General features: G+C 32.7%; 2 non-coding genes across 2 annotated transcripts; both read right to left on the bottom strand.

Moving 5' to 3' along the window:
- Window positions 1-591: 591 nt before the first annotated feature.
- TRNAF-GAA (transfer RNA phenylalanine (anticodon GAA)) lies at window positions 592-664 on the bottom strand. Its single transcript has one exon. It is a non-coding gene; the product is annotated as a tRNA-Phe (tRNA).
- Window positions 665-24,877: 24,213 nt separating this feature from the next.
- Window positions 24,878-24,950, bottom strand: TRNAF-GAA (transfer RNA phenylalanine (anticodon GAA)). Its single transcript has one exon. It is a non-coding gene; the product is annotated as a tRNA-Phe (tRNA).
- Window positions 24,951-25,498: the final 548 nt, after the last annotated feature.

The raw sequence follows: 25,498 nt of genomic DNA, 5'->3' as shown, positions 1-25,498 counted from the left end.
CAATTAAAGTGTTGCCAGAAATTTAGAATGATATTATATGGGTCTCTAACTCTCCTCCCATAGACTATTGAAACTAATATCACACTAAGAAAATCTAAATATACAATTAATGTGTTTGTTACTTCTTGTGGCATCCGTTAATCTTCATGCTCTAACCATGCGCATGAAAGTTGTTGGCGTTGTTGTCAGATCTGGCAGCATCAAAAGAAATACATGAAAGTTACATAATTCACAAAGGTTGTCATTCATACAAAATAAACAGATGCACTTAGCTGCTTATAAAGTACTATTATCATCAACATCATAGTCACAGTTTTGTGTTAATAATAGTTTCCAATAACATTATTCATCACCTGGAGTAATAGTTTCTGCAGTTTACTGTTAATCTCATAATGTTGTAACGATAATCAGTCGAGCATAAAAACATGCCATTTTATTTTTAAAAACCTCTACAAAGGGCGTAAAAACATGCCATTTTATTTTTAAAAAACTCTACAAAGGACGTAAAAACATGCCATTTTATTTTTGAAAACCTCTACAAAGGGTATAAAGTTGAAAGTAAGGTAATAAATTTAAAGACGACAGCTTTGATGCGGTGAGCGTGGATCGAACAAGCGACCTTCAGATCTTCAGTCTGACGCTCTCCCAACTGAGCTATCCCCGCATGGATAGAATTTGAGGAGGTTCAAAAATCAGCGTCAGTTAAAGCACTTGTTGAAGAATGCCCTTTTCAGTTTGTAAGTTATTTATTAGTTTCACATTCGTTTGCTTGAGTAAAGCAAGGTGAATGTAGATCATATATGAATTCCTCTTTCGTAAATTAGCACTAACGTTCGCTGTGAAAAGCACTACCTTAGTTCAATTAATATAATTATAAATAAACATTTTTTTCTTTTGGTTTTTCGAACTCTTACAATTGACATTCATATCGATTACAGTTAAAATGTTAAAAATTATCTGAAAGTTTATTTATCAGTATTATTTATTTTTAATTAATTGTAAATTATGCTTTGGCAGGCATTTGTAGTAAATTTATAACATTAAGATTCACATTTGACATTAAAAACAGTTAGAAAACAATCCAGTTTTTAAAAAACTCAATATATTTCTCAACATTGATTTCTTTTGGAACTGCACTTGAACATTTGAATGCGATTAAAAAATAAATAAAAACTGTGCAAACATAGACAAGCCACATGAACTCGTATACAAAGTGTGGAAGCATACTAGAGGCATGTGAATTACATTTAGCAGGCCACACCACACAGTGGAAAGAAGAATAGTTCAATTTTCCAAGGCCTTTTCAAATCTTGGATTCATTTTCTATGCCTAAGATTATAGCTTGCAATGATAGCCATGACATTATGGACAAGCGGCGGCTAGGAGGACTATCTCATTCGGCTATAATATGGTGAGAATTCAATTGGTCAGGGCCGGGTTAGAGGGCTGGAGCTACTTTCCTTTCTTCTTCCTACAGCTATCGGTTGAATAGGCAAACCCCTACTATTTGAAAGGGCGACTAAGATTTACTGGCACTTGCTCGCCCAAAACTCTACTATAGTAGGTGTTTGTCTTGAATGTCGACGAGAAAGGGATGCTTCCTATTTTAAGGGACGTGAAACCTCGTACTTAGAAAATTTCAAGAAAATGCAAAGTGTCAGGTGAACTGTTTGACAGAATGCCACAAAGAGATGTCATCTCATGGACTGCAATAATTTCAGAATATGCAATAATTTCAGAGAGGAACGGGTTTTTGGAAGCAGCCGATGACAATTGAGGAGAGGCCACATCTGGGGAAAGAGGTTCGTTTGATCTGTCCCTCAGTTTCGAATAGACAATTGCTACTCCTTGCCCTTCCTCATCTCAGAAGATAGTTTCGCCTCCTCCCCAGCCTTCTAGCTTTAGTTGGGATTTGTTCAACCCATTGGCTTCTTTAAAATAACAGGAAATGTTTGCCAGCGATACATGACATCAAACTCACTTCCATAAATTTCATTGTTTTTTTGTTAACCATAAGCTTCGACTTAAGCTTCATATTAAGCATTTACTTCTTGCTCTACATGTAAATATAGGTGACTGCTTTTGATAGTTGTGAATCTTTAGATAGTATCTTTCAAGCTACTCATCTAGGTATGTGTTGTTGCTTCTATGAAATTTTCTTTTTAAATTGTTTTGGGAAGTAAATTCATTTTTTTATGAATCATGGATGGTATGAGAAGTTGGCTGGGAAGAAGCATTTAATGAGATCATTCATTTAAATAGCTTTGTTGTATGAGCGCATCACTAAATTGGCTTTGTTTATTATGTTCTCCCCTGCGCAATGGAAGAATCTGCTCTCGTATGTGTTTGAAATTTGTTGAGATATTTGTAGCAGTCTAATGGAAAGCGATGTAAAATTTGGGAATTTATTAGATAGAATGTATTGGCTATTTGATTGCAATATAAAACTTATTCTGGTCTCTACAAATTTATTAATGGATGTCTGTGTTTTATCTATTTTAATCCAAATTAGTTACTGGAAAAAAGGATTTCTAGATTTAATCCAAGATAGAGAGTTTCTATTTATGTGTGATCTTAAATTTGGTCTTCTCTATGTTCAGTTAAGTATTTTGAACTGATGGATTTAGAATATTCCCATGATCAAAGCTAAGACTCAAAAGCAAACTAATTTTTACTATGATTGACGGATGTGGGATTGCTTGCTTTCCACGTGCAATACCTTCTTAACTATTGTACACGTCTCATGGTTTCTAGCCAGTAAAGTATCGCAGGCAAATATCTTGTCCTCAACGAGGGTTATAAAGATTAGGTTTAATAAAATTTGTTATTGGAATCTTTGATATGGAAATCGCACGAGAGATTTAACCATTTCATTCATGGAAAAACGTGTTAATATGCATAAGATGTTTCATAAATTATAGATCTGGTTATGGTCAAGTAGCGGTGGTTTTTCTATGTTGTGTCAATTATGTAATGTATTTTTAAGATTTAATTTATAAAAATGTGTGGAAAAAATGCTTGGAACCTCTTAAAACGTATCAAATATCATATGTTGTGGTATTTATGTGAATTGTCTAAAGAAAAATAATATTTATATTGATGAATTTACAAGTAGGTTACTACAACATATATAAGTATAGAGAACAAGTTTTGGATTTTCTGTTCAATATATGAGGCTGCATAAATTAGGACAACAAAGGTTTGCATGCATTTAGGAGGAGCAAGAATTTGTATGTTAATAAATACATTTCACATATTTGTTAAATTTACGTAACTGCTATTTTTAATTTAAGACTTGGTTGTTATGAAGCATAGAATTATTTACTACTTAAACAAAAAGTGTTACAAATTTAATATATTCTTTTATTAAAATCAAAATTATTTTGTTTCAAGTTATTCTAATGATTATCCTATTTTATCCCTTACACTTGACTCACTTCAACTAATAAATTAATTGAATATTAAAAACATAATTGTTCTAAAATTCAATCAACTAAAACTAACATGAATAATTATTATTTAACTGTAATGTACTTAATCATACAATTTATTTTTTGTGTGTATAATATGCTGTGAAAACACATTTCTCTCATGTTTCTCTATTGGTTAGATTTTTAATGAAATATTATGGGTTGTTATACCTCAATAGCAAAGTAAAAAAAGCTTAAGCAATATTATCATAAGTTGCTTAATTTCCTACATGGAGTTGGTTATTTTCTTCTCCAACATGTTATTAATTAATAAAATATTATTGTAGATGAATTTTGCTATAGAAAGATTAATGCTGAAAATAGAATCAATATTTAAAAAAAAAAAAAGAATGAAAGAATCTTAATTTTCAATTTGGAAAGATCAAAAAGAATTTTATGTTTCTAAATTAAAAAATTGGACAATAATTCCATCTAATGGTGAGCCACCTATTGTACTTTGTAATTGGTTACATAATATTGAGAGCTAGAACCCTCTTCGTGGTTTTTCCCATTTTCCACGTAGAAAATACTAGTGTCAAGTGGTGTATTATGTTTTTGGTTATTATTCTTTTCATTTATGTGATCTAGTTATGTTATGTGGATGGTTGTATAAAAGTTTTAATAAATTCAAGGGAATACTGATTCACCCCTCCCCTCTCAATATTTTGGATGTTCAACAATTGGTATCAAAATAAGGTCCTTTAGAAGAGTCTAATAACTCAAAGGAGATCTACAAAGTTGAACACATGTCACCTAAGTGTACTCTAGATCGGGATAGATATCTAGATGCAGATGGAGAACTTATGACTTCTCTTGAAGATCATAAGAATATTGAGAATAAAAGAAGAGATCTGAGAGAAAATGTTCAATTAGCTGGAATGAGTGTATCAAAAAGCTAAGAGAGAAAATTAGAAAATTTATTGAAAGGCACAAGGAAGTTAATGAAGAACTCAAGCATGCAAATATCACAATTATAGATCTAAAATCCAAGAGTGAAGAAGATGAAATAACTAAGTAGTACTTGAATAAAATGGTGAATGCAAAATAGAAGAATGGAATAAGCTTGAACAAGAAGTCACAACATTGAAATTGGATCTAAAAAAGTCAAAGAAATGACAAGACAAACCTAAGGTAAGTTCAGGTAAGCTTGATTAGATGTTAGTTGTGTAAAGGTCTCTACAAAAACAAAAGTGGTCTAGGATTTGAGACTTAAGTGAAAGATCACAAAGAAAGTTAGAAAGAAAAGAAGGATCATCTTTAGCAAAGGAAATTGAATCCGATAATTTAGTGAAATATGACAAAGGTAAATCATCAGTCGAGCAATAGGTAAGTAAAAGAAATAGTTCTCTTAATGGTTATTGTTTTAATTAAAATAAATTAGGTCACAAAATGTTTGTTTATAAAAATAGGATAAATTAGAATGTTAGATCATTCTCTGGTAGGCATTATACTTCTAACAATTATTGTCATAAAGCTAGTCAATGCAAAAATCATGGTATAATAGAACAAAATAGAAATAGTCAATTTATAGGTTGATGTTGTACATGCAACATGTTTGGACATAAGGCTAACAAGTGCAAATCAAGACAAGGTCAAGGATATGACAAATGTTACAATTGCAACAAACCTAGACATATTGTGAGGCATTGCAGAAGATGAGAAGCTAAGTCAAATAGACTAGTAAAAAACATCAATAAGGAAGATGTGAAGGTAGAGGTGAAGAAGACTTGGAGAAAGAAAGAAGTTGAAGTTACACCTAGCTCCAACACAGACATGTGCTTCAGCAATTGAGAGTTAGAGGCTTTGGCCAAGGGGGAGGAAGTCAAGAAATATCTTTCCCTTGCCAAAGAGAACAAGGCTATAGTAACGACATGTTGAGAGATGTGTGTTGATGAAAAATCCGATGAAGAACATTTCACTATGACAAAATACGAAAGTCTAGAAGGTCTCAATAGACTCAAACAAAATGAATATTCATTAAAGCTACACTTTACTTCTTATTGCATTTATTGCATGCAAGTGGATCAAAAAAGGATAAAAGGATAAATTACTTAGTAATTTATCACTCAAAGCTAAAGAGAATTCAAGCAAAAATAGAGGGAATCAAGGGTTAGGGTTTCTCGATGAATCGGCAAAAGGTATTTTCACTACAAATTTGTTATTTTTAGTAGTTTTCATCCATGGCTACTCCCATCATTTTTTATGTTAATACCCAAGAACATCCAAGCTTTAAGAAATACCTAAACAAGTCACTTAAAAATGATCTAACAAGTGTGCCTTCAAGCATTCCTTTTGGAGTTTAGTTAACTGAGGATATTATGACATATATCCATGTGAAATTGGAAGAACAAGACCATGGAAAGTTGCAATAATTGTGGTCTAATAATCTGATTGGGGACACTTTTGAAATCAAACCAAAATATCAAACCCTTGTTCACAAAAAGTTAAATGCATGGAATCATTTCCCCAATTTCTGTCTAGATGAAAAATGGGTTAGCATGTTGATGAGTCATTTCCATGATGAATTCATATGGCTCAAAAAATGTTTTCAAATCTCCAAGAATGTAATGAAGGTGGTAACTAGAATGTGTGACTCAGTAGGTATTTCGGTACCAAAGTCAACGAGGAACAAAGAGATTGTAAAGTTGACCCTTCATTGTCTGAAGGTTAGTAGCATAACAAACCCTACCATGCGATATGCATCAATGATGATCAAGAACAAGGTCTACTACACAAACCAAGAAAATTCTATTTTACCCATTGTGGTCAATATGGCCTATGAAATGGTGGAAAAGAATGTTAATTATGATTTGTGCGAGATTTTGAGACAACGGGTTCTTGATAATCTAAAACAATGCAAGGAGAAGAAGAAATTTAAATATGGAACCCTAGCACTGTGCATTCTTTTCCATTTTCTATAGGAGTTCCTAAAATTAGGAAAGTATTTTGGCTACAAGTCATTCTAGTAGCACATTAGATTGCAAAACGTTTGAAGAGGTTTTCTAAATATACTACACAGGACGAGACATTTATTGTATATTTCTCTTTTTGCAATTAATGATGCACAACATGCAAAGAATTCCTAAATCCATTGTAAAGAAATACAAGGATGACATCATATTCATAATTTCAACTGATAAATACATTATGGAAGCCATTGTTCTAAGAACAAAGTGGTTTTCGTCTTTGCCCGAAGAGTTCTTTGGGGAAATGCTAGAAGGACTTGCAAAAGTCTTATTCGAGAGCCCTATTAATGAGCCATAAGAAAGGTACAAGACAACTTAGGAGAAATCGATGAAAATCCATGTGGAGCAAACCTAGAAGGAAAGAAAGAGAAATGTGCAAAAATTTGTTAAAGAATCTATGAAGCAGTCTGGCATAATTACAGAAGAAGAAATTGAATAGGTCAAAATTGTTACTACTTATCAAGTTGCCATTAGTTTTATGTTCAAAGTTATTCTATATACTCTAGTCGGTTATCTCTACCGAAATATTCAGTCGGTATGCGCAGTCCAGTTAGTTATAGAAGAAAGTAGTCAAGAGCTCAGTATGCACCGAGCTGTCTACCAAGTATCATCCCATGTCTACCAAGCAGCAAAGATGACACACCGAGTTGATATACACTAAGTGAAACGTGTTACCTAATTCATTGAACCTGGACATACATATGGAAACGTGTTACAAGATCAAGGAATATCTAACCATTATTACATTGGAAATTGCACTTAAAAATTATGTATGATTTTGAGGTCATCTAACCAATGAAATATTTTGCATGGTTATTCATTCAATAAAACATGTCTGTAAGACCAAAGCAATGAATGGATCACCGGCATAAGAGATCTATTTATACAACATGGATTAAGATCAGAAATATACATGAAGCATGATAGAAAGGAAGGTATAGATATACATGAAGCATGATAGAAAGGAAGGTATAGAAATATATGAAGCAAGACATGTGAAAGCACTAAGTGTTATGACTGTTACAGAGACACAGAGGTCACCGAGAAGAATTTCAGAGAACAGTCAAAGAACAGAGTAAACATAAGGGTTTACCGAGTTACTATATGGGTTACTGAGGTATGTTATAAGCAAGGCAATCTTATTCTGAGCACATAGAATCTGCTATAACATTTCAGATGTAAAGTTCCAAATATTTGTAATGATTTTATTGTAATATTTTGAAGTTGTAAGAGAAACCTTTAACAGGGTAAAAGACTGTAATCACATCTATAAATTGTAAAGCCTCTAACCAGGTGTAGTATTTAGTTTAAGTGTTGTAAAATCCTTTAGCAAGGTAGATATAACGGATCTTGATACTCCTAACATGGTAAGCTATCAGAAATAGCTAAACATTTAGCTCTAACCAAGCAACCTTTATTATTGCAGTAGTGAAGTTGTGGGTGCCATCCCCACTGCAGTTTTCTCTCTAACCAAGAGTTTCTGCATAACCAAAATATATGTGTTATGGAGTGAATCATGTATGATTGTTATCTATTTGTTTTATCTTTATATTAGTTATTGCAATATTCGGTTTATGCATAACAGTAAAGTTATTATTGAAGAAAAGTTTTGAAGTACTGATTCGCCCCTCCCCTCTCAGTACATTAGCTTTCCATATTGGGCCTAACAATTGGTATCAGAGCTTCAATCTTGGAAAAGGGTTTAACTGCCTGTAGAGAAAGATCTTATCAATGGAAGGCTATAAACAATCTTAGAGGATTGTGTATCTGCAAGAAGAGTTGGATCATGCTAATCAAGTGATTGCAGACATGCAAAGGCAAATGCAAAAATCTCTGAAAGTGAGAAGAAGATTATCTAATGATTTGCAAGACTCTCAAGAGTTAGTGGAACAAATTGAGACATCATCTGAGAACAGTATATCTGAAGAGACTGAAGAAATGATTGGAGTATTGAAAGAAAAGAACAAAGCACTGGCTGATCAACTAAAAGTAATGAAAAGAGAACATGAAAATTTCAGCACACAGATGACTGAAAATCTTGATGCATTGAGGACAGCCGAGGATAAAGTAAGAGATCTAGAAAGAGAGAAACAACAACTTGAAGTCTTAGTATCTAATAAGAATGATGAAATCATAAGGATGACTGGAATTCAACAAAACCTGTCAAAACAACTAGGTTATGCACATCATGAAGCAAATCTGAAAGATGGTGAGAATCGAGCATTGAGACTTGAAGTATCAAGGTTGACCAATGAACTTGAAACCAAGATGAAATCCAAAGAAACACTAAAGAAGAGTTATGAAGGATCAAAGATGTTGGATGAGCAACTAAATGCAAGAAGACCCAATAAAGATGCAGGACTCGGTTACAAAGGAAAAGACTATACCGAGAAGGGAATCCATACTACCGAGAGAGGAGAATCATCAAAGCAAGTTGGAATCAAGAAGAACATCAAAAGAAAGAAGCCTATTTGCAACTACTATGGAAATCAAGGTCGCACTGCCAACATGTGCCAAATCACAAAAGGTAAGTGACTGAATGTCACTAAGTCCAAAGGTTATTGTTACAATTGCAATAAATATGGTCACACATCTAATCAATGTAGGACAAAGTCAGTTAACAATTATCAGAAGGCAAAATTCAAAGGGTTTTGTAAAAACTGCAATAGATATGGACACAGTACCGAGAAGTGTTGGCTTAAGCAAAAGAACTATATGTGGTCTGCACACCGAGCAAATGCTAGAGGTCACCGAGCTCACACAGATCCTTACTGACAGTATTTTGTAGTACCATGGGATTACAATACAAGGATATGGTGTGAATGTTGTGGAAGATATGGACATATAAGTGCCAACTATTTTATAAGGTTTGGAATGAACAACCGAAGATCATGGAGAAATCCTAGTATGGCATGTTTTCATTGTCACAAAGTTGGACACTTAGCTAGAGATTGTAGAGATCAACCTAGAAAAGACACTGAGGAAATAAAAGAAAAAATAAAGATGATTTGGAGAAAGAAAGAAATTGTGTCAAATGAAGAAAGCACCTTACTTACCGAGTTAGGTGCACCTATTCCAAATTAATCGGTAAAGGTATGAAGGGACTGCATTCTCTCAAGGTTAAATCTTAATAGTTCCTATTCTATTATGTACTTAATTCAAAATCTGCATAGTTAAGATGTAGTAGTAAGTTTGAAATTATATCAAGTCTTTTGGAGCACTATACAGGAAACCTGTCAAGTCAGTGAATACAGGAAACCTGTCAAGTCAGTAAATAAAGGAAGTTTGGTTACTCGGTTAAAGTGCAAAAAGGAAAGAAAGTTTAGTGGAATCGAGTGCATTTAATGTTTTTGACCTAACCCGCATGGAGCCCGATAAGGTATATTGTGTACTTAAAGCATTTACACGGTCATTTTCACTTACCAAATTTTTGAGAGAGCAGAGCATAGCGAATCTAAGGCGATCAAACCTCCTACAAAGAAAAATTCAAGGTATTTACATCAATCTCAATGCATTGTTAAGCTGGTTTACCGATCTTATCAAGTTATTATTATCTGCTAATTGTGAAGCGTCTGCCATTTGAAAATCCTCAAACCCTAAGGATCTTTTGTTAGTTTTTTATCTGAAATCTTCAAATGGCACCTAAGATCCAAGATCCCATTGTTGTTAAGAATGTAGAAAATCCCTCACTAAAATACTCTTTAACTCCCAAAGTTGCATTTGAATTGGATGACAAAACAACATTTTCACTCATCCCGGATAGAGTGTTATTAGTCGAGGATGTGAGATTCTTCACCAAATGTCATGTTGAAGAAATCGGTCATGTTGAAATCAAAGACACCTATGATGAAATGTGCACCGATGGTAGATTGAATAGAAAGTATGAGCACATTAAAATCAAGGGATTAACTGAAGCCCTAACCTATCCCCATGTGTTCAAACCCCAGTGGGTCAAGTTTGTTCTTAGCAGAGTTCACGATGATTTCATGTGGCTAGAAGAGCAACCATTTAAGATTACCATGGAAATCATTCATCTGATTACTGGTTACCCTATTTATGATCATGCCTGAGCTCAAAAGATGATATCACAGAAGGAACTGATCAGTTTAATCGGAGTGGAATCAGATTGCAGAGGATTGAAACTGAATAATGTTACAGATGCAAAACTAAAATTTGCCATTAGAGTAATAGGTTACTGTTTCTTCTAATCGCCAAGGGAAAATAGTGTACCCTGTGTAGTAGTAGACCTAGCATACAAAATTGTGAAAAAGGGAATGAAAATTGATCTATGTGAGGTGTTTCTGAAAAACCTGTTTGAGAATCTGAACACCGTCAGAAAGCCAAAGAAGAACAACTTGTCTAATACACTAAAATTTGGATCACTACTTGTATGCATGTTTTTCTATTTTAAAAAATTCTTTCCATCAGTCGATAAAGTTGTTTGGGAACTACACCGACAAATCACCCATCAGATCAATGACTTCATTAAGAAGCTAGGAGATAATTTCAATGATATTATGGACGATTACTTCAGTAAATTTCAAGAGAAAATGCATAATAGGTACCGGATTCCACCCAAGCTAGTGGAGAAATACAAAGATGACATATGTTTTGAAGTAGACACTGATTACTGTTATGTGAATGCTATGGAACCGAGAACTCAATCTTTGTCACCTATGGGTTACAAGATTGATTTTGACATCACACAATAGAAAATTGATGCATTTCTCACATTACCAAGGCATGCTACTGAACTGAGGTATGGAAGCTATGAAGAAGTGAAGGAAAAGGTAAAAATGAGCATTGTAGTACCCAAAGCTACAAGAAAGGAAACAAAGATAATAAAGGCATTATCAGAGAAATTCGGACAAGATTCTTCCTCTACTCCCGTCAAAGGCACTATAGCCATTATCGAAGAGGAATCTGAAGCCCAAGAGGTAGCTATAACACTAAGCACTGAATTACCTAAGGGAAAAGTGTTGAAAAGAAAGAAATAGGATTCATCAAAGGCCTCACCAACTCCTCCAGCAAAGCGACCTAACACTAAAGCATCTGCAGCTTCACCAAGTAAGAAAATAAAGAGTGTTACTATTCCTAAGGTAACAAAAACTTACAAGAAATCTACTCAGAGACTCATTTTGGCAAAAGAGTCTAGTGACACTGAATCTGAGGATGCAAGCAAATTTCAGATTGTCAAGAGCAAGAAGGTAAATGTACATAGTGTTGAAAATTTCTGTGCTAATCTAAAAGAATATGGTGGATTTGGTGGATTTAGATATGTTAAGTATGAATCTAGAAATGAAGATGAAAAGAGACAAATTGAAGAAGCTGTCATCTACACACTTTTGAAGTTTCGATTAGTCCCATTAGAAGTCTCTAATTCTCTCCCAAAAGAATTATATGCACATATTGATAATAGGTGGCAATATGCCCTAGACTCGGAGAAACAGATCAGAGAGAGATATTTGGTACATCTCTTTCCTGACATGTCAGTAGCTGAAATAAAAGAACATCTGGCAACCTACCACACAAAATTCCTGATCAAACAAAAATCCTTGAAACTAATGAATGGGTTGTATATTGAAGTGGAAAATGAGACAAAAGAGAAATGGCAGGAAATCTTTAGAAACAAGGATGTCAGTGAGCAAGTTGAAGTTGAAATAGTTGATGTCATCGAGCAAGATCCTGCTGACACCATTCAAATAGATGAAGATATCATGGATACAGATGCATCGGGACAGGAAATAATAGAAGGCAATGCATATGCAAAACTTGTATCCAGTGAATCAGTCTTGGAACAAGTTCAACCTTATCCACCGGTCAATCAACCTATCTCAACCAAAACCCCTCAGGATACGGATACAAGCACCAAAGGTCACAAGTCTACAGCAGGAAAAGAAACTACTCATGAACAGACGTCTCAGGATCCTTCTAGCACTAAAAATGTTGCAACTAAGACATTGAGTACCAAGACACCAAAGGACTCTACAGAGGCTAAAGAAACCGACCAAATTCTTGCCTCTACCGAGGAACCTATTGAGGGTCATCAAGCCTCACAAGCCCTTGTCTTAGTTCAATTGGTGAAAGGAAAAGAAAAGAAGATGAAAAAGCATAGTTTCAAAGTAGATTTGTCAAAACCAATAGTGTTGCCCAATGTTGATATATCCAGATTAAAGGGGCAAGCACTCATTGATTTCGGTGAACTATGCAAAGCAAAGGCCAAAGAAGAGAAGCAAATGACCATTCACAAGAAAAATAAAGTACTTCAGAAGGTAAAAGCACTCTTAACAGATATGCCACCTGAAGCTACAATAACCAAAGATGCAGCCATCCACATTCAAATGGATGAACTCCTAACCAAAATAGAGACATCTGGAGTAGATGCATCCAAATATTTGAGCAAGCTAAAAGACAAGGAGCTCACTGCAAAAATGATAGAAGAGGTACAAAAAGCTATAGCTATTGGCAAAGTCAAACTTGTCAAATTTATTGTTGAGTTGACCACTCAACTCAAGCATATTCTTTATTTATTTCAGAAACTCTGTACATTTTCTTTATTCATCAAAGACATCAAAAATAAAATAGAAGCAATTGAGAAAGAGATCACCGATCTCTCAAATAAGTTGACCACAAAGCCCAATTCAGTTCAAAATTTTTATACAAAGTTACAACAACTCATGGCTCAACAATTGGACCTAAGAAATGAAGAACACAAGATCAGGATGGACATAATGACACTTCAGACATTATTCCTTCCTCATCTTTCATCTGTCCAAGAATAGATCAACTGAGCCACATACTTGTCTACTACACAAGAGGGAAGCACTCTAGATGGCTTAATACCACTAGTAGCTAATATTCAAGCACAAAATTCTTTAATTGATAGTGTAAAGGATGCCCTATCTGTCACTCTCACCGAAGCAAGGACAAAATATAAATCCATTTTTGACTAGTTGCCTCCACCAAATGGTAACTAAGTCTTGATGTTTGTCAAAAAGGGGGAGTGATATAGTATTCAAAGCATCAAAGTATAATATCAAACAAAAGGAGTGTAGTATACAGGGGGAGTATACCAAGCAGAGTGAGCAGAGTATCCAAGTGCAGTGAACAAAACAAGTGTAGCACATAGAACATTAATCATCAAGCATACAAAATTAGAGTTTTGTATAGTATATTTATAAGGGGAGTATATCTGGATATATTATTTTATTGACTATTTTATATACTGTCAGTATAGTCAAATTTTTCAAGTATATAGATTATTGAATTATAACTTTGAAAGTAGTTTTTTTTTTTGGTCAAACATCTCAACTAATGTCAAAAGGGGAGATTGTTACTACTTATCAAGTTGCCATTAGTTTTATGTTCAAATTTATTCTATATACTCTAGTCGGTTATCTCTACCGAAATATTCAGTCGATATGCACAGTCCAGTCGGTTATTGAAGAAAGTAGTCAAGAGCTCAGCATGCACCTAACTGTCTACCGAGTATCATCCCATGTCTACCAAGCAACAAAGATGACACACCGAGTGAAATGTGTTACCAGATTCATCGAACCTGGACATACATATGGAAACGTGTTACAAGATCAAGGAACATCTAAATGTTATCACATTGGAAATTGCACTTGAAATTTGTGTATGATTTTGAGGTCATCTAACCAATGAAATATTTTGCATGGTTATTCATTTGATAAAACATGTTTGTAAGTTCGAAGAAATGAATGGATCACCGACATAAGAGATCTATTTATACAACATGGATTAAGATCATAAATATATATGAAGCATTACAGAAAGGAAGGCATAGATATACATGAAGCATGACAGAAATGAAGGTATAGAAATATATGAAGCAAGACATGTAAAAGAACTAAGTTTTATGACTGTTACAGAGACACAGAGGTCACCGAGAAGGATTTCAGAGAACGGTCAAAGAACAGAGTAAACAAAAGGGTTTACCGAGTTACTATATGGGTTACCGAGATATGCTATAAGCAAGGTAATCTTATTCTGAGCACATGGAATCTTCTATATCATTCTAGATGTAAAGTTGCAGATATTTGTAATGATTTTATTGTAATATTTTGAAGTTGTAAGAGAAACCTTTAACAGGGTAAAAGGCTTTGATTAAGTCTATAAATTGTAAAGCCTCTAACCAGGTGCAACATTTAGTTTTAGTGTTGTAAAATCCTTTAGCAAGGTAGATCTAACAGAGCTTGATACTCCTAACAGGATAAGCTATCAGAAATAGGTAAACATGTAGCTCTAATCGAGCAACCTTTATTATTGCAGTAGTGAAGTTGTGGGTGCCATCCCCACCACAGTTTTTCTCTCTAACCAAGAGTTTCTGCGTAACCAAAATATATGTGTTATGGAGTGAATCATGTATGATTGTTATCTATTTGTTTTAGCTTTATATTATGTTACTGCACTATTCGGTTTATGCATAATAGTAAAGTTATTGTTGAAGAAATTTTTTGAAGTACCGATTCACCCCTCCCCTCTTAGTACATTAGCTTTCCATATTGGGCCTAACAAAAATATCCAACAAGATCGTTGCCTCTTTTGGCACCCCTGTTAAGGAATTTAGGCATCTCTGATTGAACTAAAGCATAAACCAGCTAAGAGGAAGAAGGAGATCCCCACATCTTCTTTGTCTAAGCGAGGAACTCCAAGTGAGGTCAAGAGGAAAATCATTGATGTCAAATCTGAGCATGAGGATCTGAAGGATCTAAATAATAATAAATATAGATTCAAGTCCGAAAAGGGCAAAGGTAAACATATAGTGATGGATCCCCTTGAACTAGAATCTATGCTTAATATGATAACTATAGAAGGAGATCTAAAACAAGTAGGTGGCATGCATGTTGAAGCTGATTAAGAGGATAAGGAAACAATAGTAAAATCTTTCATAAAATACTATATTAGACTAAATACTATTGTTAAAGAGTTTAAGAAAGATATCCTCTAAGACCTTTGGAAAATTCTAAATGAAATTAGAAGTAAGACTATAGAAGAAGATAAAGAAATCCAACAATATTCTCTAGAAGTTGTTGGAAATACCCTTTCCAAGAAAGATAAGGTTATGCTTATACAAGTGCAAAATATATCTCAGGACCAAGAAAAGGTTAGATACCCTTATGGAAGGATTGCAAGATATAGATGCAATGAAAGTAGAAACTGTAGAATATGTTGAGGGCATAATAGGGAAACTTGGGCTTTTACCAGTTATTGAAGGCTCAAAAACTGTGTCTACTGAAGCTATTGTTGATAGCATTGTCAATGAAATAATATTTCTGAAGATATTGTATTTGATAATACTACTCTTGATGTCACTGAAATGGAAGAAATCCCTCTAAAAAATGCACCTAATGTTGTTGATGTCCCCTCAGATATTTCAAAGGAGAAAGAGGATAAAATGGAAGAAAAGAAAACAAAAGAAAAGACTTCATCTAAAGAATGTGCCTCATCCGCTAACACCATTGAAAAGGTGGAAGCTAGTACCAGCTCTAGCACACTAGAAAATCTTCTAGTTATGTTATGTGGATGGTTGTTGAAAAGTTTTAATAAATTCAAGGGAATACTAATTCAACCCTCCCCTCTCAGTATTCCGCATGTTCAACAACTTATATTTCACTATAAAAGGTTTCAGGGAACTTGCAAAACCCTGATTATATAATAAAAAACATAATAGACAAAAAAAATATTGAAATTTTTTATAGATGTTTTCCTTTATGTTAATAGCTATTGGAAAGATAACTTTTGTATTTACATTTTTTTTATGGGATCTCTTCAAAATCATGAGAAAAGGATGACTTGATCGATTAAAAATTTTACCAAGCAAGATTTTTAATCAAAGCTTAATATTATAATTTTAAGGGATAAAGATTCGATGAGTCGTCTTATTATGAATATGAAAATTTACAGGAAGAGACTATCAAAGTAGAGAAAATAGAAATAGACAAAGAAAGGATTACAATAACAAAGTAAAATTTTATGGCAACAATGAAATAGATAATCAAGACCTTTACAAGATGAAGGCACTTTTTATAGCAATAATGAAATGGGTAATCAAAACCATTATAATTTACAAATATAGTATCATTATTGTTAAAAAAAAATTAATTATCAATGTGATTGTTTGAAAATGCATAAGAAGTAGGCACAAAGGCCTCACTTAATGAACCTAGGTTATATCACTCACATTCATGGCATATTAAGGAATCCCCCTATTTAAATTTTTTTTTTTTCCCTAAACTCATTTTTCATCACCCCATCCCAATACCCAACTTGAATTGAAAACCTCACTATTTTCACTAGATTTTGTGTTTTTTCATAGCCCTAATTTAAAACCCCCTATTTTCACCAAATAAGAAATATATTATTCTATTGTTTTGGGATATTAAACCCCCCAAAATGATTGCACATGATATAATATTCCCTAGCTAGTGAAGCCCTTGTGGAAATAGGATACATTTAATAAAAAAAAATATGAATGATTTTTACTATGCGATTTTATGCAATAAATATCAAAAAATGCTTTAATTTTTTATACAAGTTGTAATACTAATATGAAAGGTCATAAAAATACCTTTGTAAAGATGGATGAATCCCCTAAACACACACATGACCAAGAGATGATTAAAAAAATTGAGTTTATGACAAAATAAACAACTAATCAAGAATCAACTGTAGTTATACTAAGAGTAAACTATAGTAATTTTCAAAAATGGTGTTGGAAATAAATTTATGAGATATATTTATAATAATTCATGATGCATTTTCACATAATATAAACTACATAATTTCCAAACAAAAATATGTGTTTTCTTTTGTTTAATTTATAATTGTAACTTCCAACTCCCAATACTGGTTGATAGTACAAGTAAATAAAAATGAGAATTTGGTCATTAATATAGCATCCTACCACATAAATAAATAAGAGATGCAAAGCGTCAAGTTCCTGTCGAGATGTTCTAGAGGAATACACAATTGGTAATCTTTTGTGCTAAGACTATTATTGGAGCAAAACTTTGAATTTGATATAAAATTTACTATTTTGTATGAACTAATATTGCTTTATAATTTGCAGAATCAACCTTTAACTTTCCAAGCTATTGATGTACTTTACGAAATTAAATTTTTATGAAGAAGTTTAAGAGATTTTATAAAATGTTTGATTTGTAAAATAAATATTTATAATAACAATGTTGATTCACAGGGGTGATAGATAAATGCACAAAACAATATCATAGTATCATGTATACATGTTAGTTGTTTAATTATAAATAAATAATAAAATTAACATTAATGTTGTCAAGAAACACTGTAGATCAGTAGGGAAACACGTTTCGTAATAAACCATGTCAAGAATTCTCAAAGTTCTATAAGAAAGAGAATTAAAAAATGAACACATTGTGATACCAATTCAACATCATTCAATAATTAAAAATAATTAAGTAGTATATACATGGCTGAAAGATGTAACTTGCATAGTGAGTAGTTCAACAAGCATTCAAGAAAAATTCTTTAAAGTTGATTGTTATAAATGCCAAGATGTATTTATATTTCCTTTTCAATATTTGTAAGGGCTATTATCCAAAGCTTTCACATATTGGTAAATGCATAAACAGAGGAAAAAAAAATGAAATATAGATATCATAAATGAGCTACATTCTAAGTGTTGGACAAGTTGGGCATTTGTAACAATTGAATTTTTGAACAAACGTATAAAAGCATGGGTTAAATAAGTTAATTGAGATTGACAAAATAAAGGCACCCATAAAACTAGATTGTTTAAGAAATGAACATCAAAATGCTTGAAAGGTTAGTATTATTGTATCATATTGTTCTTCAAGAACCCAAATGAACATCTGAATGCTTGAAAGGTTAGTATTATTGTATCATATTGTTCTTCAAGAACCCTTCACTACAATAATTACTCTAGCATACATGTAGTTAAGATAATGGTAAGTAAAAGTTATGCATTACATTAAAATGTCACCCATATTTAGAATTTGAATGCTTGGAACTAAAAAGGCAATCTATAGCTCTATCTGACATGTAGTGACAATATAGTATACTAGTCCTATGGTATATGCAAACATAACTCAATACTTAGATTTTAAATCTATTCTTTATAATAGTATGATGATTGTGTGCTACATTTAAGAATTAATCTTAAGTATATGGTCCCCAGTTTTATCCGTTTAATGGGTCATAACAATAACACATGCAAGATGTCACTAAAAATTTTAATACAACATTCATGATTAAACAACCAGATTGAGATATTTATGCTGAGAATGTACTTGATTATGTGATACAATCATCCAAACCTATAAGCCTAGAGAACGTCAAGCAAAACTCTTGAGAAAATAAAGTATATTAGTTTTTTTAAGTGCCAAAAGACATCCACAACTATGAAAGAGAACTGACAGAAATCAAATCAAAGCTAATTGTAATTAAATACTTCATCATTTTATTTTTGTATCCAGTATCCTTGACATTGATATAATTTCTTTCCTTTCTTGAAAACAAAGGGAGTGGAGTAAAATAATACACTTTCTATATAGAAATGCTATAGATGCAATCTACTGCACCAATTGACTAGAATTACATAAACAAGAGAAAATAAACAAAACTTATTAATAAATATATTAAAATAAAATTAAAAAACAAATAATTGTCAACCTAAATTCATAGCCTAAATAACCTCAATAATACAAATACATCACTATAATCTAAAAACTATGAATCTAAACATTAATCTATAAAATCGATAATAAAAATTTATGACTTTCATTAAATAAATAAAATATTAATTAAAATGATGAATTAAATAACACAAATATTAATTCTAATTACCTTTGACTCATTAATTCAAATAAAAGCAATTTTATAAAAAATTAATAGAGCAATTCTAGCGACTGTAATCCCATCACTCAGATTCAAAGTACAAATTCAACTCTATAATTTATTTCACAACTATCATCTTTTTCCAGCCATTCTAATCATACAAAGCAGAGAATATTTGAGAAGCATATCATATGTGCAATACTTCACCAGAAATGGTAAAACTCAACTCTGTCCTAGTTGTCTGAAAGTACCTTGATATTCTTAATTTACAGTATGGTTAGATATGCAAATATCGCTTTAACCCTTTCTTAATCTTCTATGATCCTGCAATAAAATGTAATTAGCTATCAATAAAATAATCAAACAAAACCTATCATAGCATTTAATTTTAATATCGACAAATATCTATTGATTTAACTATTCTTTTAGGTGTTAGATGGAGTGTTTCTCACGTCTTTGCTTGTCATTTTTAGTCCCCGCCCATCTAGGCGGAGACTAATGTTTTCACCATGCTTTTAGCAATTAATCTATTTCTCGTACTATGTGCAACTATTTTATTCTATGTTCTGTAACGCAAAAAATCGAAAATGCAGGGAAGCAAAAAATTTAGTTTGTTCACACTAGACGTTTCCTTGCTCATGGTAGGCATCGTGCAAAGTGATTCACGTGCCTTATATCTGGTAGCACATTTTGCATACATGCTTAACAGCTCACGAATCTAGTTGCTAGAAAACTCTAATATTTTTTTGCTTTTTTGTTTATTGTGAACAAAACATTAAGTAGCAACTATGGGGACGTTGGTGTTGATCTGTTGATGAACTTTTGAGGAAACTTTTCTTTGTAAGTTTAATTTCCTATTTGCCACATAAATGTTTGTTTCCTAATTTATGGTTGTAAGGTAGCATTTATGGATTTTTGCCTTAAAATAGAGGAGACTATGTTTTGTAATGTATATGTGGGGTGAACTCACAATAATGGTTCCCACTTTTTTGCCACTTTTGACACTGAAATGTACATTTTTAAAATAATCTTCAATTTTTGAGAACTATAACTTTTAAACTATTAAAAATTTGAAGATGATGTAAATTAGTGATTTCTAGCATTTTGTTTGTAGATTCTATATACATTTTTTTCAAATTTTTTTGATGGATTTTTTTAAAAATTTTCCATCTCCCTCAAAAAGTAGATTTTTACAACAAACTACATTTTTAAAGAGTGAGGTGCCTCCCGAAATGTATAACTTTTTTTCTATAAATGATAAAAACTCAATTCTTTTGAATTTTGGTTTGTAACATCAATATCTAGGGCTTTCATTTGGTTTTATAGTGATATGCTCAATATTTTTCATTTTATAAAGTTTTGAAGTCCGACTAGTTATAATTTAGACATAGGTTTACGTTTGAACACATAACTTGTTCTATATAAATCAAAATTCAATTTTATTTTTTTTGTTAGAAAGAAGACATCAATACCAGGGGCATAGATATTTTTCAGAATTTTTTTGAATTAGTTTCTTATTTTTCCCAATGCGTTGAACAGAGAAGTTCATGTTCGATGAAAAACCAATTTTCCATAAAATTAAAAAAACAAGAACATAATAAATTCAAAATATAACAAAATTATACTCGTTGGAAAGCTTGCTCTAAGTACTACAATCTAATATTTTTGAGTTATCAAGATTATTTCATTCGTGCTTTGAACCAGAGCTCCGAAGTCATTAATTCTTCAGAATTCTGAAATTTTTTGGGAGAAACCTCAAATTAGAGGGTTCAAATGAATAGTACTTCGAGCAAATGGGGGGGTTCGCTCGAACCGCGGGTGACTTTGTACGGGCCGAAATCAAGCCTATTGGTTCGAGCAAATGGGGTTCGCTCGAATCCATTATGGTTTGAGCGAACCCCCATTCGCTCGAACCAATAGGCTTGATTTCGGCCCGTACAAAGTCACCCGCAGTTCGAGCGAACCCAGGTTTGCAACGTTGTTCGCTCGAACTCCCAGGGGTAATTCAAGCGAATACCACTATTTTGCTCAAACACCTAGAAAATCGAAATTCCCACTTTCATCAAATTCCTTCATTGGAAAAAGTGGGAACCAACTTTGTGAATTCACCCTGTGCTTTTACTTGTTTTGAAATTAATGAATTCTAATCTCCTTCAAATTTTTCTATTCTACAAATGACATGCCCAATAAAGAGAGAAAGACTCACAACAACTTACATGATTCGAGGGCTTATAGCAATCCTTGCACTATGCTAATCTGAGACTATGAAAATAGAGTACAGAGCATTAGACATTAATATTGCCAAGCTATCTTGATAGCTTAATCGGAGTTATGTTCTAGCCCACTTTACTTCCTTTTAGAAACATCTTGCTTTAGGATAGAGTAACAAATGCTAGCTAAATTCTGATTGCTTTTTGGGAGCTTTTTCTTCATATCTAACTCGTCTTTGAATTTTTCTTGCTTCTAAGCCCTCTCAATAAAATAATTTTTCTTTCTTCTGAGCCCTCTCAATAAAATAATTTTTCAATATTCAGATAGTAACTATAGTAATTCTTTTCCTAAACTGTACGTGAATTCATAGGCTTCTATCATTTGAGAGATTTGTTCATCAACAGCTAAATATCAAGGATGGCAAGAAATTTGATCATCTTGAGTTAATGGTTCACACTTTGACATCTTCCTTGTTGTTGCAGATTCGATTATACTAAAGTGAACTAGAAGTACCACAATCACACACATGCCAAAGAAATAAACTCCATTGAACCGCTAGGTTCTACTTATTATAAATAGAAATCAATCATGTAAACGTGAATTTGATTTTTGAGCAACTATAATATGTGAAGTTGGATCCTTAATTCATATATTGAATATGAAGTTTGTCTCATGTAATTTGTTTGCAGTTTCAAACGCAAAGGTAATAGAGTAACAGGATTAATGAGATCAAATTATAGCAAGTTAGTTGCATTGTAAACAATCAATATCCAAGACAACTTGTACTGAAAGTGGAAAACAACAATTGAATCTGCATTTCAAACTAGCCACATACTTTACCAACATTTTATCTGAATACACAAGCTAGTTAACTGTAGGTTTTAAACTATAAATATGTTTGTTACTCTTACAACTGGTCAGTTTATGCCTCTACACTTTGCACTACGATATTTTCGTCTTGTTTTAATCCGATTTACACATTTTTTGTTGGACTTGAACATGTTTGAACTAGATTTCACGAATCAAAATTCTAAATTTTTGCCTCTGAAAAATTAATATATTTGTCCAAATCTCTTCTAGAAAACACAATTAGAAACGCAGAAATTCTTTATCCCAAAGAATTCGTATGTTTTAAAATAAATGTTTTCCTGAATATTTTACCAAATTTATATATTTTAATCTTCTTCTCACCAAAGAAAAACAACATTATAGTATATCATCAAAATTGTCAGGTGGTTAAATTGTGGATATTTTTTATTTGTTTTCTTTTTTTCTTTTGTAGAGGCTGCTACTATCATCAAATGATCCAAATAGATGCGAAAAACTTTATGTAGAAAATATTATTTTGAATATTGGCAATGACCATGCAACCTAGGGTTAGAACCTTGACCAAAACAAGACCAAAAAATTTGATATTTGCTTAAACTAACCATTGATCTTTGCTTAAACTAACCATGGTTTTTTTTACTTTAGACAAAAAATGATTAGCTAACCGAGCTCAAAATGTTGTCATGATCAGTCTTCGCCACTAATGCTCTAGTATTCGAGAAAGACTTTCATGAATCCTAGTGTTCATGAAAGACTTGAGGAAATCCTAGTGTTCTCTGTCAAGGAGGAGAATGATAGAGAATAAACATACATTCAGTGGATCTGGAATTAGGAGATCGAGGTAAAAAATGAAAGCAACCAAAACTATTCACCATTCTGCAATCTTCGCAGGTAATGGCATACTTGATGAGAAAATGCATATGCCAAGGCTCTCTCACACTTAGCAGTAGCTTACTACTTCTTGTGTGTCTTTTCTCTAGTTTCATCCACAGTATGGACACGGTCATCCCAATCTTCTTGTGTATGATATCTGTAATGAGACTGCATTCCAGCAAATGTAAACATTCAAATGAAATAAACAATTTGAAATGACCCCAAAAATCCATGGAGTGTACAATAGAAAAGAAAAGAATGTCTGCTTCAGAAAAAAGAAACTTCTTGCACTCTCTGAATCCCATTTCTTTCAATGGCTTCCTATTGTCGCCTCTCCCAATGTTGTGTCCTGAACTCTTACAAGAGGTTGCATGCACCGTGATGTAGCGCTGGTTTGCTTCCTCACAATATATGCTCTTACCAATCCCTGAAACCTCACGAGCCCCAAATGGCAAATTTTTCAATCTGGAAATAAATTTAGATCTCTAATAGTGTTAAACAGGTATCCGCTGAAGGAAGTCTTTGTCCTGATATCTACCAACCAAAACTATTCACTACGCATTCAATGGCTAAAGATTTTTGTAGATGTTGGTAAAACAGATGCTGGCATCGGATTGGGGTCTTGTACTTCTGGTTCAACAGATTTCATTTACGCCATCTACCCCTAATAAATGAAGTACTTCAAATTAAAACGATTCACTATGTCTAAAGTTCAAAAAAGGGAAGAAAATTATTTTTTGCAATGACTGTTACTCGTACTAGACAATAGGAGAAGGAATAAATAATTTAGTTTCAATTATTTAAATATATATAAATATACAAACTATAAAAGTGAATATAAATTTTAAAAATACTCAAAAATGATTGGTCAGTTAAAAATAGGAAATGCATCTAACCGATGCATTAGTATCCTGCCTATCGGCAGGAACTGATAAATGAGATTGTGGTCAGTTCATTAAACTAATAGGACAAATTCAACGAAACATAAATTTTAAATTAGGATTTTTAAAGTTTAGTGTCATACAGGTTCCCTTTCCACACATAAATCTAAATTTGGTCAATTTTTTACTATAGAAATGAATTGAGATAATGAGTGGATGAAATAGAGAATATGAATGTATGCTGTATTAGAAATAGATAAGACCATTTTGACCACCAAATTTCAGGCCCGGTGCCAAGGATGCTTCTCAGGAAAGAATATAAGATGGCAAAGAAGCTCTCAATTCTCACTGTCAAATTTCAGGCCTGGTGCCAAGGATGCTTCTGAGGAAAGAATATAAGATGGCAAAGAAGCTCTCGATTCTCACTGTCAAATTGTGCTCACGGTTTTCATGATTTTTTTTTTCAAAACTCCATATTTACCATTCAAAGCTGTTTTTTTGGCGATTTACAGCAACACCTTTAATAATGGAAATGGAGGAAGCTCGGGCGACATAGATATCACCAGTATAGTTGGAGATAAAATGTTTTAGTTCCTTCCTGTGGCATCCATTAATATTCATGCTCTAACAATCCAACTGCATGAAAAGAAAGTGGTACATATACTTAGTTTCTAATACCATTTTTCATCACCTACCAGAGTAAAAACATCCCTTTTTATTTTTAGAAGGGCATACTTTTGGGCATAAAGTTGAAAGTAAGGGCATATTTCAGCGGTAGCGGCTTTAATGCGGTGAGCGTGGATCGAACACGCGACCTTCAGATCTTCAGTCTGACGCTCTCCCAACTGAGCTATCCCAGCATCGATGGGAGTTGAGAAGGTGGAGAGATCACGGTCCAGTATAGCACATGTTGAAAAACTGCCTCTTTCAATTTCTAAGCTATTTAATAGGTTACAAGAATGTGGTCTGATTGTATACATATATAATGTAATAAAAATATTTACAATAAAACAAACTAATGTAATGTGATTTGAGATATTAAGAAAAAGAGTCAAATAAAATTCATATAAAACAAAGAGTACATAGAAACATATTTTATTTATTTAATTTTTATTAAATTTCTACAATAAATAAAAAATGATGTGATTTTATATATATGAAACTACATAAAAATATATGTTGTGTGTTTAATTTTTTTTAATAAAATTTACACAATAATAGAAAAATGATAAGTTTTGAAATATGGACGTGCACATGACTACATTTACTATGACAACTTCCCTTGCTTTGGTTGAGGTAAAACTCAATATTTCAATCTTAGCTTAAGAACATTTGAATTAGATTCAAATTATCACTATAGAACAAGTATAGTATGTCTAGATTAACCACCATTAAATTGTGATTAAGA

The sequence above is a fragment of the Cryptomeria japonica genome, chromosome 3 (genome assembly GCF_030272615.1).
Source record: "Cryptomeria japonica chromosome 3, Sugi_1.0, whole genome shotgun sequence".
In the NCBI taxonomy this organism is placed as follows: Eukaryota; Viridiplantae; Streptophyta; class Pinopsida; order Cupressales; family Cupressaceae; genus Cryptomeria; species Cryptomeria japonica.
Note: the sequence above shows the minus strand (reverse complement) of the source record. Positions and strands in the feature narration are given on the sequence as shown.